Source organism: Gobius niger (genome assembly GCF_951799975.1).
Source record: "Gobius niger genome assembly, chromosome: 21".
NCBI classification, from domain to species: domain Eukaryota; kingdom Metazoa; phylum Chordata; class Actinopteri; order Gobiiformes; family Gobiidae; genus Gobius; species Gobius niger.
The window spans coordinates 26,355,397-26,374,961 of NC_136872.1; the positions used below are offsets into that span (position 1 = coordinate 26,355,397).

The window sequence follows — 19,565 nt, forward strand, 5'->3', positions numbered from 1 at the left end:
GGATTGTTGGCACTCAATGTGTTAAATGTCATTTTAAAAATAATCACACAATAAATGAAATATTTTCATCTATTTATGCTTTTTATGCATTAAGATTTGTATATTGTTCAAACTATATGACTTTTATTATTCAAGATGTGTCTTTGTGTTTGTTTTATCTGTTTTATCTCTGGACTTTAAGAACTTTATTTATTTATGTATTTATTTTATTCAGATTGTATCGCTGTGGTTTGTCAAAGATCAGCTGTTCCTCTCTGGCCTCAGCTCTGAAGTCCAACCCCTCACATCTCACTCAGCTGGACCTGTGGGGTAACGATATGAGAGAGTCAGACCTGAAGGAGCTCCTGGTCCTCAAACAGAGCCCTGACTGTCGACTGGAGACACTGACGTGAGTCCAGACTTTATCAGACTGTTCTGAACCTGGAACATTTTCTATTTTCTAAAAACACTGAGGCTGTTGGAGTTTGTTTTAAAGAGTTTTTTAATCTTAAATCCATTCTATCATTAAAGGTTATTTATGAAGATCAAGTGTTAACCATGTTATTACGTTATATCCTTATGAAAAACAGACCTGGAGTTTAGTTTCAATAATCATCATATTCAGTTTATCTCCGTCTTCCTCAGTCACACCAGCCCACACTCCGATACACGGGAGATTTAACTGTTTTAAAGACTTTATTATTTTTCATTGTCTTTCCATATTAATTATTGTGAATAATAATAAGTTGTTAATAAATAATTTCTGATTTCCGCTTCTCCACAGCTGGAGTTCTTATTATTGATGTTCGAGCAGCTCCAGATCAGACGCCTCAGTCTGAGTCCAGGAGAATAAACAGAAGGATCCAGGATCACGGCTCAGAGGAACAGGTCTGAGCTCCATCAAGAACCTGGAGACAAAAAGAGAGAAGAAAGAACGACGAAGACGAGAGAAGAAAGTGAAGTCATTTAGACGGTCACAGACTTTGATCTGTTTGACTTATTGATATTATTACATTGATCTTATATTATGTTAGATATAAACTGTCCTGGTGATTTGGCTTAATTTTTTTTTTACTATTCATTTTCATTTTTTTTCTTCTTAACAATAAACAGAGAAAAACAAAAAAACACAAAATAAACAAAAAACAAAACAGAAACAAAAAAGGAGAAAACCGCGGCAAAAAAGATAAATAAATAGTTAAATCAATTGCATAAAATAAAAATAAAAAAATAAAATAATAAAATAATAAGATAATAAAAGTCTTAATTTGTGTCAGCAGTGTGAATTTTGCAACCTCCTGCATAGGCAGATATTACAAACATAGACGTTTCTACACATATATATACACACATTCCCACTATTTTTTGTTTTATACAACAAAACACAGGTACGGTATATCTGCACGTAGATTATTATTATTTTGTCAAGGTTTAACTTTACCACCATATTCATTTAGATTAGTTTTACATGAAACTCCAGTTGATTTCATGATTTTTACTTTATTTTTTATTTTACTTTATTTTATATATTAATATAGCTTAAAGTACATCAACTATCCGTATTATATTATATAGTATGAGTAAGTCTAAGTCTCAAGTATAATTATTTTTTCTTATTTATTTTTCCTTTTTTACTTGCCAAAATTAACACTGCTAAGCATCATCAACCATGTTTAAATACTTATTGGGGGGGAGGGGGAGATCCAATAATTGTTCACATCTTATTTTCGGTCCATATCAATACATGCTATTGCCATTCATGTCCAAAATAGTCTTTAAGGGGAGACCAGTCATTTACGAAATTGTCCAAAGTTCCATCCAGTGCATGATGTAATCTTTCGTATGGTAACAATGTCAAGAGTTTCTCACGCCAAAGCGATAAAGTAGGAGAGTGTTCCTTAATCCAGACTTGTAGTATGGAGAGGCGAGCAGCGTACAACATTATGAGCATTGGTTTCGTTTCCGGCACGCAGTTGCCTACACCAAGAACACACAATAAAGGGTCAAGTGGCACTTTAATCCCAAATATTTTTTCAATTTCCTGAACAACCGAAGACCAGAATGAGGCAATTAAAGGACAGGCCCACATTAAGTGGAAATAAGTTCCTGTGTCCTTTTTACATTTCAGACAGAATGTTGTACATGTGTCATATTTACTCCGAATTAAAGGAGTCACATGCAGCTTGTTAATGATTTTATATTGTACTTCATGTGATTAGTTTGATTTAGTAATTTGTCTTGCATGGTCTAATACTTTGTTCCATGTCTGGTCTTCCAGTTGAACACCAAAGTCAAGTTCCCAGTTTTGTTTAATACCTATTAAACTTTTGCCATTTGCTGTAATTTGATCATAAATGTGTGTCATTATTTTACTTTTCAATGCAGCTGCCTTTAATAAGATGCTATCGAGCACATTTGTTTGTCCACCTTGTTTGTAGTATTCAATCGAACTAAGGTAGCTTCTCATTTGTAAATATTGAAAGAAGTGGGCTTGAGAAATATTAAATTAGTGTTTTAATTTTTGAAAAGACTTAACATTGTCTGTATAAACATCTAGTATTCTTACGACACCAGCTTCTCTCCACTCATTAAAACCCGCATCAGCACAGGTATGTCTGAAATCTGGATTATTAACAACGGGAGCCAAAAATGAATATTTATCAAGCCCTAAATATTTACGAACAGCACTGAGAGATCTATAAATATTTTCCAATATATAGTTTTTCTTAATCTTGGTATATATTTTTGTGAGACACAAAAACAGAAGGTGTTCTAATTGAACCCTATCCAGTCCTACACCTTCTAAATCCGGAAAGCAGAATTGGCTTTTTTTGACCCACTCTGCCATGAATTTTAGTTGTGCAGCCCAGTGATAAAATTTAACATTTGGGATGCCAAATCCTCCTTTTTTGATTGGTAATTGGAGCTTTTGAAGTTCCATCCTTGGCCTTTTGTTATTCCATACGAATGCTCCTACAGCGCTGTGTGTTGTTGTAAACAATTTGGATGGAATATGAGTAGGTAGCATTTGGATAACATACAACAGTCGAGGGAGAACATTCATTTTGATGATGGCTCTCCGGGCTAATAAAGATAGTGAAAGGTTGGTCCATCTTTCAAGGTCAGTTTTTATTTTTGCTATAACAGGTGAAAGATTATGTTTAATCAACTATGAAAGATCAGCACTAAAATATATACCAATATATTTAAATCCCTTTGTGGTTCCTTTAAAAGGGTGATAGTTTAATGAGCTTATTTGATCTCCAAGCGGAAAGCTAGGGATTTTTCATAGTTTATTTTATATCCTGAAAACGTGCTAAAGTTATCAATAATTTTGGTTAATGAAGGGATAGATTTGGTAGGATTCTTCAAAAATAAAAGTACATCGTCGGTGTAAAGTGATATCTTGTGGGAGCCGCTCTGTTTCAATGCCCTCTACCTCCTCGCTCATTCTTACAGATGGCTCAATAACCAGACTGAATAAGAGAGGAGACAAAGGGCATCCTTGTTTCGTTCCTCGCTCCAGCAAGAATGTTTCAGATGTATTTCCATTAATCAAAAGAGCTGCAAGAGGATTTGTATACAGTAGTTTAATCCAGTTGATGAAGCTTTCGGTAAATGAAAATTATTTTAAAACTCTAAATAAATATTTCCATTGAACGCGATCAAAAGCTTTTTTTGCGTCCAATGTAATGACCACTGCCTTTTCTTTTTTGTATGCTACATACTGTAATATCCCAAGCAGTCGCCTTACATTGGCGCTAGACTGTCGCGTCTTAATAAAGCCTGTTTGATCGCAAGAGACTAATTTATCTATCACATTGTTTAGTCGCATTGCCAAAACATTTGCTAAAATCTTTGAATCTGTATTTTGAATCGATTATGGTCTGTATGATGCAGGGTTTTCTGGATCCTTGTGATCTTTTGGTATTAATGAAATAATGGATTGCTGCATTGCCTTTGGCAATTTCTTCTCATCATAAGCATACTGAAACATTCTTGTAAGTAAAGGAGCTAAAATGTCCACAAAGGTTTTGTACACCTCTGCTGGAAAACCGTCTGGACCACAAGCTTTCCCATTCTTTAAAGAGTTTATTGACTTTTTCACGTCATCAACAGTAATTTTAGCACCTAGTGACTGATTATCCTGCAAATCAAGTTTAGGTAACTTAAGTTTCTGAAAAAAAAGGTCATATCCCTTTCACTATCTGAATTCTCAGAGTTGTACAAATTACCAACAAATCTTTGAAACACATTTGTTATTTCACTTGATGTATAAACCAGTTTACCGTTTTTATCTCTCATTTTTGATATTGCAGACCTGCGTTTTTTAATATTAATTAAGCTTGCTAAATATTTTGCAGATCTGTAACTATCATACTGTTTATACTTTTGTAAAAAAAAAAAATCTCTCTCTGTTTTTTGGGATTTCCAATGAATTGAGTGCTGTTTTAGTAACCAAAACCTGATCCCAGCTTTCGGCAGAAAGACTGTGCTTATGTTTAGTCTCAGCTTCTTGTAATTTCGACTCTAGTCTTTTTTGTTCATAAATCATTTTCCTTTTCCTAGCTGCACAGTATGAAATCACCAAGCCTCGAAGATAAGCTTTTGTTGATTCCCATACATTTGCCGGATCAGTATCATCATTATCGTTGATTTCTAGAAAATGTATTAGATTTGCTATAGATCGGATAATGTTGATCTATTACACTGCCAAACATTTGTATTCTTATATAAACAAGTAAATGCAACCTCAATTATAATTGGGGCATGATCCGACAAATGTATATTTCCAATGCTGCTCAGTTTTATTGATTATATAAATATTATATAATCAATAAAACTGAGCAGCATTGGAAATATACATTTTTATACAGTTTTAGTAACCAGAAAAAAATCTATTCTTGTATATGTTTTATGAGGGTTTGAAAAAAAAGTATAGTCTTTCTCTCCAGGGTGCATATGTCTCCACACATCAGTTAAATCGACCTCGTCAACCATTTGGTGTAAAGCTCGCTGTCTAGGAGTTTGTTTTGCACTAGTGGTGATGGGCCTTTTGTCTAGGTTGTTGTTTATTACACAATTCCAATCTCCACCAACAATCATGTAGGGACAGCGATACCTGAACAGCAAATCAGTCAGTTTAGTAAAAAATGTAGGTTCGAGGTCGGGGGCGGCATATACATTTAGAATAGTAACTCTCTCTCCATATAAAACACCATGCAACAAAACATAGCAGCCTCTTTCATCAGTTTCAACATGATTAATGTTGATGGGTAGGTTTTTGTGGACCAGTATCGCTACTCCTCTGCTTTTACTATTAAATGAGGAAGAATACACATTTCCAACCCAGTCTTTTAGTTTTTTATGTTCATTTTCAGTCAAATGTGTCTCCTGTAATATTGCAACTGAAACATTCTCCTTTCTCAGAAATGTAATTATCCTGTTCCGCTTAACTGGATTTTTACACCCTTTAATATTAAATGAACAGAAATTTACTGGTAAAGCCATTGCATCATAGGCATAAAATACATAAATATATAAAATATAAAAATATATATGTAAATTACGTCAGTATACGAGGCATTGCACAAAACAATTATATATGTGGATCCCCTTTGGTATTTAAATAAAAAGAGAAAAGAAACAAAAGAAAAAACAAAAGAAGAAACAAATAAAAGAAGAAAACAACTTAAAGATATGAGCCAAAATATAAGACCACACAAGGCTGATAGAAGCCACATTTGAACCTAACCGTCTTGTCAGCTTTAATAAAACATAACGAAAATATGGAATCGCTCCTTTAGCCTACTTTCAATTCAGCCAGAGTCATTAATTGGGCACAGTATGAAAAATAAAGATCTGCAGTGCGTGACAGAGTTATGAAGTCATGGAGGAAGCGCTAGATTTATCCAGGTCATCGAGAAATTTCTGCGTGGCTGGCGGAGTCTCAAAGCGCTTTTGTACTACAATAAAGTCGACAGAAAGTATAGCGGGAAAGATCATTGCATACCTTATCCCAGCGGCCTGTAGTTTCTTTTTCACCGGAGCGAACAGCTGACGCTTCTTCTGAACCGCAACGCTGAAATCTTGGTAGAAGAACACTCTGGTATCTTTGTAGAGAAGTGTTCCCTTCTCCCGGGCAAGCTTCATCACCTTTGCTTTATGCTGATAATTCCCAAACTTGGCGATAATCGGCCTCGGTCTTTTACCAGCAGTAGCAGACGCGCGGGTGGGGATGCGATGCGCTCTCTCGATGTGCACGTTGTCCCGTAGCAGATTCAGCGTCTCCATCAGAAAGTGTTGAACAAACGCCACAGGGTCGCTCTTCTCTTCACCCTCCATTATTCCAAAGATGACCACGTTGTTCTGTCGGCTTTTGTTCTCCATATATTCAGCCTTTGCTTCCAGCACTTCCACTCGTTTAGCCAAATCCTGCACTTTGCTGTCAGTGCTCTCCAAGTTATCCTCTGCAGCGCTCACACGCATTTGCACTTCAGCGATCTGCTCATTTTGTGCATTCATCGAACCATTCATTTGCATCATCTGTTGCTCCATTACTGTGAATCTTTGCAGAAGTTCATTTTGGTTTAAATTGAGTCTTTCCCACAACGTTTCCATTGTGATTGGTTTTTCCCCCATTGTTGCAGTGCTTTGTCGTAACAGGTGCGGGCACTTGGTAGATTAGGTCACAAAGCTTACTTGATTTTGTCTTAGTAATCCACATTAAACACACAAGTTTTTAGCTTTATGCCATAGGCGCTCTTTTGTTGTGCCGTATCTGCACTCAGGAGTCAAAAGGAGCGTATATTGTAAAGTTTAAAGCTACACACGCACGTCTGCCCTCGCAGCCATTTTTGCACTTTAAGTCCCAAACCACTTTCGCTTGATTGAGAGTTTGAAATAGTTTCGTAATGCGGTGTCTTTGGAGGACAGGATTCCTTGTCTTAATCTTGGGCGCAGTGCGTGCTTGGAGACTTGTGTCTTGACAGTCAAGTGAGGTTAGCGTGGATGCGCACTCACCGGTAACACGCTTGTGTGGGTCCTTTTGAGCCTCGGAGAAGCGGGTAGACTCAGTCGATCCAGGCCACATAGGGCTCATTTGGCCGGCAATCGAGCCAGACGCAGATGTCAAGTCCGAGGCTAGATCCTCCGTGGAAACAGGTTGCGTGTTAGCATTCTTTGCGTAGGAAGTGCCAGGTAATCCATGAGCGCGTCCACAGCCAACACAGAGATCAGATGCGCTACGAAGCACGTTCGCTGTCGCCAACACATCTCCACCGCGTCTCGGACCGCGCCCACAGGCCATGGGCGTAGCAAACCGCAAGCCGGGTACCCACTCACCGACTGACACACCCAGGCTGCCCGTTGAGCACGCCGACAAGATGGGAGGAAGCGGGAGCAACGTAGATGAGAGTGTCTGGTCAGTGGAGCTGCTACCAACGCCGATGTGTTGGATGTCATTCACAGCGGATACCGGTGGCGTGATAGTTAGAGTCGGTAAAGGCGCTGGACCGGGATTAGCTTCTATGTCGCCGGTCAGCAATAGCACCAATACTAGCTCCATTTGTCCCGTGAATAGTTTTGGCGACTTCTCCTTCTCGTGCATTTTTGCGGCGCTTGTAGCTTTCCCATCGTTGAGAAGTTTGGAGTAAATGGTATATTGGCTTTGTGAGATTGACAAAGTGGCACAGTTGTTTTTCTTTTGAAGATAATGGTGCCCTGTGGAAAGTACTAAAATAGTAGAGACATACAGCACAGAATACCAGCCAAATGCGAATTGTTTAGATGACTTTGGTGGGGGACGCACAGCGCCTGCCAACCTGTGCGCTCACTCCGCAGCCATCTTGGGCACCATTAGGTTGGAGTCCTGGTCTGTCTGTGGCTCTGCAGTGAGTCTGTGCGTCTGAGAGAGCGCCCCCTACAGCCTCCAGGAGCAGCTCACAGAGCGACGCCCTCTGCAGGAGGAGACAGGAACAAACCATCAACACAGTTTTATTCATCAAACACTTGAGGAACAAGTTCAGCCTCAAACTGCAGCTCCGTGAGTTTCAGAGCAGATGCTTCTATTTCTGAGGAACTTCTGCTTCTGTCATGAAGGACAAAGCAGCTGCATTAAAGACTTCAAACTACAGAGAAGATGGAAATGTTCTAACAAGTCCTGCTCTGACCCCCACATGAACCCAGCACATTTCCTCCACTTCGGCTTTACCCAAATCTAAAAGCAGAAAAGCAGCAGAAACACGACTAAAGAGAGATGAAAAGGCAACAAGAAATCAACAAGAAAGAGCCACAAAAAGGTGAAATGTGATTAAAAAGTGACTAAAAAGTTGTGATCTGTTGGTGAAGCTGCAGACCCGGAGCCGAGGCGGATCCACGTGTTAGTGCGCCCTCTGCTGGAGGAAGTGGATCGAGACTCATCAGCTTTTAGGACAGTTTTTTTTTAATTCAGTTTGTAAAATGTAACTATAGATGCGTCTGTTGCTCCTCCAGCAAAGGGCGCACTAACACAGCAAATCCACCTCACCTTCATGGAGGCTCCAGGTCTTTTTATTATTGTTCAAAAACAGGTTTTCCAACAGAGCGACCTTTATGATGCACATTTGGACTGTTTTTATTGTTGTGTTTTGTTGTTGTCCACTGTAAAGCGCTTTATAAATAAAGCTCATTTACAGACTGATGATGAACACATGAGAAGAATGAATGTTCTAGTTTGAGTGGAAACCTCCATGTGCAGAGGCTCTAATGGTTCACCGAGGCTCATTGATGATTATTATGTTGTCACTGCTGAAAACGGTTCTGATCAGAGAAACTAGGACTGAGCCCAGACTTTGGAACAGTCCTGGAAATGCACTACAGAGCAGACTCACCCTGAAGACCTTGTCCTGGTCTTGGCTTCGCTCTCGTCCCCCTGTGTGTCTGTAGAACATCTCAGAGTCACAGCCGTTCCTCCAGGTTCCTCCAGGTTCCTCTGGTTTTCGTACCTGCTGAAGTTGTTGGGGATCTTCATGGACCTGGACCTCCCTAATCCGCCCGGAGACGACTGTGGCTCGACTCTGAAAACAGAAAGGTCAAAGGTTAAACAGAGTCTGGTTGATTTAAGCAGTGAATGAACCTAACGAGTCCAGTGGAATCTGGGTGAAGAAGAAGTGGTGACTGTTTGAAGATGAGCGGCGGCTCCATGGACTGGTCACGCTGACGCCTGAACAACATCATGAAGAACAATTACAGACCATTCATCACTTTAAGAACCAGCACATTCTGAAATGTCCCTGAGATGTTCCTCACAGATTTACTGAGCTTTGAACCAAAACAAGGAGATGTTTCCACTAAAACTAAATCTGTCAAAGTTTCAGTGTGATTTGAACAAAACTGTCGATATGGTTCTGTCGGGCGCCATGTCCCGCCCCCTTTCTCCCCCCAGAGACGATCATCTACATCTGATTGGCCGATGCTCCTGTCAATCACAACGACATAATTTCACTCAGAGTCGTATTTCTGTGACTGAAACGATCCTGAAACTGAACTGAAGTCGTTACTGATGCTCAAACTGAACTGAAGTCGTTACTGAGACTCAAACTGAACTGAAGTCGTTACTGAGGCTCAAACTGAACTGAAGTCGTTACTGAGGCTCAAACTGAGCTGAAGTCGTTACTGGGACTCAAACTGAGCTGAAGTCGTTACTGAGACTCAAACTGAGCTGAAGTCGTTACCGAGGCTCAAACTGAACTGAAGTCGTTACTGAGGCTCAAACTCAGCTGGAGTCGTTACTGAGACTCAAACTGAACTGAAGTCGTTACTGAGGCTCAAACTGAGCTGAAGTCGTTACTGGGACTCAAACTGAGCTGAAGTCGTTACTGAGACTCAAACTGAACTGAAGTCGTTACTGAGACTCAAACTGAGCTGAAGTCGTTACTGAGACTCAAACTGAACTGAAGTCGTTACTGAGACTCAAACTGAACTGAAGTCGTTACTGAGACTCAAACTGAACTGAAGTCGTTACTGAGACTCAAACTGAGCTGAAGTCGTTACTGAGACTCAAACTGAACTGAAGTCGTTACTGAGACTCAAACTGAACTGAAGTCGTTACTGAGGCTCAAACTGAACGGAAGTCGTTACTGAGACTCAAACTGAACTGAAGTCGTTACTGAGGCTCAAACTGAACTGAAGTCGTTACTGAGACTCAAACAGAACTGAAGTCGTTACTGAGACTCAAACTGAACTGAAGTCGTTACTGAGACTCAAACTGAGCTGAAGTCGTTACTGAGGCTCAAACTGAACTGAAGTCGTTACTAAGACTCAAACTGAACTGAAGTCGTTACTAAGACTGAACAAAACTGTCGATATGGTTCTGTCGGGCGCCATGTCCCGCCCCCTTTCTCCCCCCAGAGACGATCATCTACATCTGATTGGCCGATGCTCCTGTCAATCACAACGACATAATTTCACTCAGAGTCGTATTTCTGTGACTGAAACGATCCTGAAACTGAACTGAAGTCGTTACTGAGGCTCAAACTGAACTGAAGTCGTTACTGAGACTCAAACTGAACTGAAGTCGTTACTGAGGCTCAAACTGAACTGAAGTCGTTACTGAGACTCAAACTGAACTGAAGTCGTTACTGAGGCTCAAACTGAACTGAAGTCGTTACTGAGACTCAAACTGGACTGAAGTCGTTACTGAGGCTCAAACTGAACTGAAGTCGTTACTGAGACTCAAACTGAACTGAAGTCGTTACTGAGACTCAAACTGAGCTGAAGTCGTTACTGAGACTCAAACTGAACTGAAGTCGTTACTGAGACTCAAACTGAACTGAAGTCTTTACTGAGGCTCAAACTGAACTGAAGTCGTTACTGAGACTCAAACTGAACTGAAGTCGTTACTGAGACTCAAACTGAACTGAAGTCGTTACTGAGACTCAAACTGAACTGAAGTCGTTACTGAGACTCAAACTGAACTGAAGTCGTTACTGAGACTCAAACTGAACTGAAGTCGTTACTGAGACTCAAACTGAGCTGAAGTCGTTACTGAGGCTGAAACTGAACTGAAGTCGTTACTGAGGCTCAAACTGAACTGAAGTCGTTACTGAGACTCAAACTGAACTGAAGTCGTTACTGAGACTCAAACTGAACTGAAGTCGTTACTGAGACTCAAACTGAACTGAAGTCGTTACTGAGGCTCAAACTGAACTGAAGTCGTTACTGAGACTCAAACTGAACTGAAGTCGTTACTGAGACTCAAACTGAACTGAAGTCGTTACTGAGGCTCAAACTGAACTGAAGTCGTTACTGAGGCTCAAACTGAACTGAAGTCGTTACTGAGGCTCAAACTGAACTGAAGTCGTTACTGAGACTCAAACTGAGCTGAAGTCGTTACTGAGGCTCAAACTGAACTGAAGTCGTTACTGAGACTCAAACTGAACTGAAGTCGTTACTGAGACTCAAACTGAACTGAAGTCGTTACTGAGACTCAAACTGAGCTGAAGTCGTTACTGAGGCTCAAACTGAACTGAAGTCGTTACTGAGGCTCAAACTGAACTGAAGTCGTTACTGAGGCTCAAACTGAACTGAAGTCGTTACTGAGGCTCAAACTGAACTGAAGTCGTTACTGTGACTCAAACTGAACTGAAGTCGTTACTGAGGCTCAAACTGAACAGAAGTCGTTACTGAGACTCAAACTGAACTGAAGTCGTTACTGAGACTCAAACTGAACTGAAGTCGTTACTGAGACTCAAACTGAGCTGAAGTCGTTACTGAGGCTGAAACTGAACTGAAGTCGTTACTGAGGCTCAAACTGAACTGAAGTCGTTACTGAGACTCAAACTGAACTGAAGTCGTTACTGAGACTCAAACTGAACTGAAGTCGTTACTGAGACTCAAACTGAACTGAAGTCGTTACTGAGGCTCAAACTGAACTGAAGTCGTTACTGAGACTCAAACTGAACTGAAGTCGTTACTGAGACTCAAACTGAACTGAAGTCGTTACTGAGGCTCAAACTGAACTGAAGTCGTTACTGAGGCTCAAACTGAACTGAAGTCGTTACTGAGGCTCAAACTGAACTGAAGTCGTTACTGAGACTCAAACTGAGCTGAAGTCGTTACTGAGGCTCAAACTGAACTGAAGTCGTTACTGAGACTCAAACTGAACTGAAGTCGTTACTGAGACTCAAACTGAACTGAAGTCGTTACTGAGACTCAAACTGAGCTGAAGTCGTTACTGAGGCTCAAACTGAACTGAAGTCGTTACTGAGGCTCAAACTGAACTGAAGTCGTTACTGAGGCTCAAACTGAACTGAAGTCGTTACTGAGGCTCAAACTGAACTGAAGTCGTTACTGTGACTCAAACTGAACTGAAGTCGTTACTGAGGCTCAAACTGAACTGAAGTCGTTACTGAGACTCAAACTGAACTGAAGTCGTTACTGAGGCTCAAACTGAACTGAAGTCGTTACTGAGGCTCAAACTGAACTGAAGTCGTTACTGAGGCTCAAACTGAACTGAAGTCGTTACTGAGACTCAAACTGAACTGAAGTCGTTACAGAGACTCAAACTGAACCGAAGTCGTTACTGAGACTCAAACTGAACTGAAGTCGTTACTGAGACTCAAACTGAACTGAAGTCGTTACTGAGGCTCAAACTGAACTGAAGTCGTTACTGAGACTCAAACTGAACTGAAGTCGTTGCTGAGACTCAAACTGAACTGAAGTCGTTACTGAGACTCAAACTGAACTGAAGTCGTTACTGAGACTCAAACTGAACTGAAGTCGTTACTGAGACTCAAACTGAACTGAAGTCGTTACTGAGGCTCAAACTGAACTGAAGTCGTTACTGAGGCTCAAACTGAACTGAAGTCGTTACTGAGGCTCAAACTGAACTGAAGTCGTTACTGAGACTCAAACTGAGCTGAAGTCGTTACTGAGACTCAAACTGGACTGAAGTCGTTACTGAGGCTCAAACTGAACTGAAGTCGTTACTGAGACTCAAACTGAACTGAAGTCGTTACTGAGACTCAAACTGAGCTGAAGTCGTTACTGAGACTCAAACTGAACTGAAGTCGTTACTGAGACTCAAACTGAACTGAAGTCGTTACTGAGACTCAAACTGAACTGAAGTCGTTACTGAGACTCAAACTGAACTGAAGTCGTTACTGAGACTCAAACTGAACTGAAGTCGTTACTGAGACTCAAACTGAGCTGAAGTCGTTACTGAGGCTCAAACTGAACTGAAGTCGTTACTGACACTCAAACTGAACTGAAGTCGTTACTGAGACTCAAACTGAGCTGAAGTCGTTACTGAGACTCAAACTGAACTGAAGTCGTTACTGAGACTCAAACTGAGCTGAAGTCGTTACTGAGGCTCAAACTGAACTGAAGTCGTTACTGAGGCTCAAACTGAACTGAAGTCGTTACTGAGGCTCAAACTGAACTGAAGTCGTTACTGAGGCTCAAACTGAACTGAAGTCGTTACTGAGACTCAAACTGAGCTGAAGTCGTTACTGAGGCTCAAACTGAACTGAAGTCGTTACTGAGACTCAAACTGAACTGAAGTCGTTACTGAGACTCAAACTGAGCTGAAGTCGTTACTGAGACTCAAACTGAGCTGAAGTCGTTACTGAGGCTCAAACTGAACTGAAGTCGTTACTGAGGCTCAAACTGAACTGAAGTCGTTACTGAGGCTCAAACTGAACTGAAGTCGTTACTGAGGCTCAAACTGAACTGAAGTCGTTACTGAGACTCAAACTGAACTGAAGTCGTTACTGAGGCTCAAACTGAACTGAAGTCGTTACTGAGACTCAAACTGAACTGAAGTCGTTACTGAGACTCAAACTGAACTGAAGTCGTTACTGAGGCTCAAACTGAACTGAAGTCGTTACTGAGGCTCAAACTGAACTGAAGTCGTTACTGAGACTCAAACTGAACTGAAGTCGTTACTGAGACTCAAACTGAACTGAAGTCGTTACTGAGGCTCAAACTGAACTGAAGTCGTTACTGAGACTCAAACTGAACTGAAGTCGTTACTGAGACTCAAACTGAACTGAAGTCGTTACTGAGGCTCAAACTGAACTGAAGTCGTTACTGAGACTCAAACTGAACTGAAGTCGTTACTGAGACTCAAACTGAGCTGAAGTCGTTACTGAGACTCAAACTGAACTGAAGTCGTTACTGAGACTCAAACTGAACTGAAGTCTTTACTGAGACTCAAACTGAACTGAAGTCGTTACTGAGACTCAAACTGAACTGAAGTCGTTACTGAGACTCAAACTGAACTGAAGTCGTTACTGAGGCTCAAACTGAACTGAAGTCGTTACTGAGGCTCAAACTGAACTGAAGTCGTTACTGAGGCTCAAACTGAACTGAAGTCGTTACTGAGACTCAAACTGAACTGAAGTCGTTACTGAGACTCAAACTGAGCTGAAGTCGTTACTGAGACTCAAACCGAACTGAAATCTGCCGCCGTGGCTTTAAACCCGGTTCTGTGTAAATCAGTGGTTCTCAAGCTGGGGGTCGGGACCCTCAAGGGGGTCGCGAGCCAAATTTGGGGGGTCGCCAGATCATGTAGATTAAATATACCTATTTTTGTTGTAAATAATATAATATTTTATTGTAGCAGTGCCGTTATTTGTTTGCAATTTGATTAATTTCATTTTCTCCATTTGTTTTTTTTCTTTGTTTTTTAAGAATTATGTCGGCCAGGGGTCGGCAACATCAGGCCCGAGGGCCAAATCCGGCCCTCCAGCGTAGAAGCTCTGGCCCTCAGGATTTTTTAAATGATTTTGAAGATGATATTACACAAAAGTCAGATTCCTGTTTGAAAACTCTAAAAATGTGCAACAGTCAAATCTTTCAAAATGTCTAAGCAAAACACCCACTTAGGTCGTGTATAGGGCAGGTACGAGGCTTTATTAAATATCTATATGAAAATATTGTGGCGTCAAGAACCAGAAAACAGAACCATAATGTGTGGAAGGAAAATGAGGCTAAAAATAAGGAAAAATCGTGTTACAATTGTTTTGGGGAAAAAAGGGGAAAAAACAACTAAAAAAAATAAGAAAGAAAAAAAGATTGGGTGAAATGGGGAAAAAGAAATTGAAAAAAAGGGAAAAAATGTGAAAAACAAATCAACAAAGTCTGTTCCTTTAATGTTGTCCTTTGGCAACAGCATCGAAGCCTGTTTTTTTGTTTTTTCTCGGTTCCTGCTTTAGATCAGTAGAACCTAAACTTGTTTCCCGATACCAGACTGGTGTTGTTTAAGTACGGCCATAATCATGCACAGAGAAGCTGGCGTTTGTAGAAAACGGTGCTTTACTTTTGGGTCCGGCCCTCGGTCTTTCTACAATGAAGAAAATCGACCAAGAAAACCTGCCTCCCCCTGATGTCGGCTGATGTTCCTCTTTCTCAGGGCGGGACCCGGATGGGGGTCACGAACCCCTTTAACTGTTATAATGGGGGTTGAGAACCACTGGTGTAAATAACGACACTGATTCTCCTGGACTTTTGCCGCCGCTGCTGTAAAACCCTGGAACGGCCCTAAATCTGGCGGTGACAGTTTCGGGTCCGACCAGTTTCATCATCAGCGCTGCAGGAAAACACAGAGTAAACAACGAGCCCTGAACCAGCTCAGAGTAAAGCACATGATAAACTTCACTCTCAGGAACAGACACCATCACAATGGGAGAAAGATCACAGAGTTTACATGAGGAACAGTTTGCACAGCGTCTAAAGAGACTGGAGTTTCACACTGAGGCGGAGCCGCTGGTGATTCTGTGACGGTAACTATGGCAACTGGAGAATCCACACGAAACAAAAAACGCCTCAGAGTTCAGGGTCTTCTCTGTCCACACATATGGAATGAGCAGAGGTTACTCAGTTACATTTACTCCAGTACTTGAGTAACATGTTTTATAAATTGTACTTCTTAGAGCACTTTTATTTTGCAGTACTTTTTACTTCTACTTGAGTAAAATCACAATGAAATATCTGTTTGTTACTCAAGTACAAATACTTTTTCCACTGTGAGTAAATATTTAAGCGGCGCATTATCACTTCATTATCGACTGGATCTGTTTGGGAAAGATCTTTTTCATCTTGTCAGGACAATAATAACAACTGAGCTCATGATTGGCCTGTGATTATTCAGCTTTACCCAAATCTAAAAACATGAAACATGAAAATGTGACAAAAATGTGACAAGAGACAAAAAACTACAAGAAATGGACAAAAAAAGTGCTTAAAGGATGAATGTGGATCAAAGCCAGTGAGAAGTGTTTCTGCAGAGCGTCTGCCGACTCAGCACAAACTCTGAAAAACAACAACACGTTTACACGTTTACAAATGAGGAGAATAAAGAGTTTTGGAGCTTTATTTGATTTGAATCTTCAGAGACATAAAGAGTCAGACGGTTTGTGATGAATAATCCTCTTCATCTTATTTGATTCTATGTTTGTGAGAGCGTGTGATCCGAGACTCACCTGCAGCGACGCCGAGGCAGTTTGACCTGGGGGGGGCGTGGCCTGAGCGGGTTTGTTACATCATCGCCAGGGAAACCCAGAGTCACATGATCAGAGTCACATGATCAGACTGGACTGCAGAGGGAAAAGTACAGACACACGGGGACTTTAGGGAGGGAGGATTCAAACAGGAGGAACTAAACCCCCGCCTGATCCCACAGCGTTTTCTCCACTTCAGCTTCAAATCAAATCAAATCAAAATGTGTCTGAAAACTGGCTCCACTTTTGGACACGTTTGTGAGAAGTTCATCAAACCTTTGTTCATTGATCTGAAAGAGCAGACGCGGCACTTTTCCTGACTCCTGATTGGACAAGAGAGTTGATATTAAACACTAACGAGTGCGACAGGGTCAAAGGTCATCAGTGAGTTTGAACCTCTGTCTGTATCAAATCAAACCCAGCGTATTGTCATGGCCTTGACCTGACTTTACACCACACTGAACCAAAGAGCGCCCTCTAGTGGCTGAACACGGTCCTGTTTTACTGAGGGCCACATGTTGAAGGAGGATCTTTGTGGCTTCAAAAGGCTCTACGACTGGACCGGGCTCGATAATCACTGCTTTGTGTCTATGTTATTTTATAATTCTCCTGTCACTAAACATGTTTTCTTTTTTATAATGTCAGGGGGAAAAATAGATTTACATTTTGTGAAACTAGGCCTGTCATGACGGCAAAAATATTGGTGATTTTGTCCACTTTTATACATAAAATGATACACTTTTCCTTCTGATCTCACTGTCAGTGATCCTCAGCCTGTGCCTTAAGGGTTAAGTGTGTGGCTGTGGTGACAGAGGGCGGGGCTTGTCCTCAGGTAAAGAGCAGGTGTTTCCGCCGCAGTGTCACAAATGTGCGGCTGAAGGGGAGATGACGGGACGGTCCTGTAATCTCCAAACCGAGCAGAAACCAGGGAGAGTCGGACAGAGGAGACGCTTCAGAGCCCACACTCAGGTGAGGCTTTGGAATCAGACAGAGCTACAGTTTACAGACTCATCACTGCATCATATACACAATAACATACACCAGAGCACATTTGGTGTTTGGCCTTAAGTCGAGGTTCATTGAGTCATAATGAGTGCATTATTAGAGCTGTGTCAGTGTAATGTGTGTAAATGCTTCTTATAAACAGAGCAAATACGTGTCTGAACCTGTGAGGAGGCAAAGTGCGTGTGAAGGAGTGTGATGAGGAATGTAGTCGAGCTGAACTGCTGAGCCGCTCCCACTGTTTCCTGTTCGTCCAGTCTCAGGTAAAAATAGTCGTAAGCCTTAAGTGTAACAGGTGAATAGGTAATAGATCTCCTCCTCTTTGTGTTCTTGTATCAGATCAGCTCCTCTGAGGTTGTATTTATTTGTATTTATTTATTATAGGGACAGTGCATATTAATATACAAACTAGCCTAAGGGCTGTTTTTCATCTGTCGTCCCAGGACAGTTGTTGTGTGTCCTCCTGAAGGGAGTAAAAGTACAATTATACACATTAAAATGCAATACAATAAAATATTTAAACAGAAAACAGAAAATAACACTCTCAGTATCGCAAACCAATCATGATACACATTACAACAAGACTATTACAAACTCAACAACTACAGAGAGACAGCAGACGAGGACAAGAGGCCAGCAGGGGGCAGGAGAGGTGATGCCAGCAGGGGGCAGGAGAGGTGAGGCCAGCAGGGGGCAGGAGAGATGAGGCCAGCAGGGGGCAGGAGAGGTGAGGCCAGCAGGGGGCAGGAGAGGTGAGGCCAGCAGGGGGCAGGAGAGATGAGGCCAGCAGGGGGAAGGAGAGGTGAGGCCAGCAGGGGGCAGGAGAGGTGAGGCCAGCAGGGGGCAGGAGAGGTGAGGCCAGCAGGGGGCAGGAGAGGTGAGGCCAGCAGGGGGCAGGAGAGGTGAGGCCAGCAGGGGGCAGGAGAGGTGAGGCCAGCAGGGGGCAGGAGAGGTGAGGCCAGCGGGGGGCAGGAGAGGTGAGGCCAGCGGGGGGCAGGAGAGGTGAGGCCAGCTGGGGGCAGGAGAGGTGAGGCCAGCAGGGGGCAGGAGAGGTGATCCTGTCAGTGCTGAAAGCTCTGATTCTCAATGAGACATTTGTTTAACTGTGTTTTAAATGAGTTTTATGTATTGATATTCCTAATTGTTGTGGGGGGAGGTTCCATTCATGGGCAGCTTGGACAGAAAAGGTGTTTTGACCAAAGAGGCTTTTCCTCAGAGGGATGAGGCAGTCGCCCCTCGCTGCTGCTCTGGTTCTCCTGAGTTCTGTTGATCCGGTGTGAATGAACTGTCTGAGTGGAGGTGACGACAAACCATGTATTATTTTACAGATGAGGCAGAGATGAGAGTATTTGACCATGTTTTCCCAGCTGAGTAAATGATGCTTTTGTAATAGTGACAGTGATGACATGAGAGTGTTTTTATGGTGCGTTTGTGCAGGGACTGGATGGGTTTGAGGGTTGTGACACTGACATGTGACCAGACGGTTAAACAGTTTGTTAAATGTGAAAAGATCATCGAGTGCATGTACATTTTTGCTGCTTGTGTTGACATTTGGTGCCGGATGTGTCTGAAGTTGCTGAGGGTAAACTTGATGCGATTACTGATCATTTTTACATGTGGTTTGAATGTGAGTCTTGAGTCCAAAATGACACCAAGGTATTTATACTGGGTCACAGTCTGACACACGAACATCAGGCTCCTCAATACGACTCGTGTGGGACTTAGTGAAAAGCATGGATACTGTTTTGGATGTATTTCACTGTAGGCAGGAGTGCTTCAGCCATGCGGTGATGTGAACCATGGCCTGGGTGAGCTTTTCAGCCACTTGGGAAGCACTGCTGCCATGAACATATAGCACTGTGTCATAGAGACATCTGGGCATCTGGGACGGGAGGTCGTTGATGTAAAGTGAGAACAATAAAGGCCCCAGGATTGACCCTTGAGGCTCACCGGTCATTACAGGCAGGGCAGAAGATTGGCAGCTTTGCAGTCTGACCTGCTGAGAGCGATTACTCAGATATGACTGAATCCAATTTATAGTATTTATGGAAAAATTTAAGTTGTGTGATTTAGTCAGCAAGATGTTGTGATTTACTGTATCAA

General features: G+C 41.8%; 1 protein-coding gene across 1 annotated transcript in view; it reads left to right on the top strand.

Annotated features, from left to right (window-relative positions):
• LOC306981088 (NACHT, LRR and PYD domains-containing protein 12-like) overlaps window positions 1–19,565 on the top strand; it is a gene marked incomplete at both ends in the record, with an annotated part of 136,374 nt that overhangs the window by 78,398 nt on the left and 38,411 nt on the right. The window lies entirely within an intron of this gene.